Source organism: Bison bison, unplaced genomic scaffold (assembly GCF_000754665.1).
Source record: "Bison bison bison isolate TAMUID 2011002044 unplaced genomic scaffold, Bison_UMD1.0 scf7180017864277, whole genome shotgun sequence".
NCBI lineage: Eukaryota > Metazoa > Chordata > Mammalia > Artiodactyla > Bovidae > Bison > Bison bison.
The window spans coordinates 1,331,135-1,331,374 of NW_011494849.1; positions in this window are offsets into that span (position 1 = coordinate 1,331,135).

The following is a 240-nucleotide window of genomic DNA, read 5'->3' on the forward strand; positions in this document are numbered from 1 at the left end:
GCCAGCAGCATCAGTTCACCAGAGTCTGTGCAAAGCATCCTGGGAGGCCCGCAGGCACTGTCCACTGGCCTGGGGGGCTGGGCTCTGGCGGCACCTCCCTCCACCCCTGAAATGCTTTCAATTTTTCACCATTGAGGATAATGTTTGCTGTGGGTTTGTCATATATAGCTTTTATTATGTTGAGGTATGTTCCTTCTATTCCTGCTTTCTGGAGACTTTTTATCATAAATGGATGTTGAA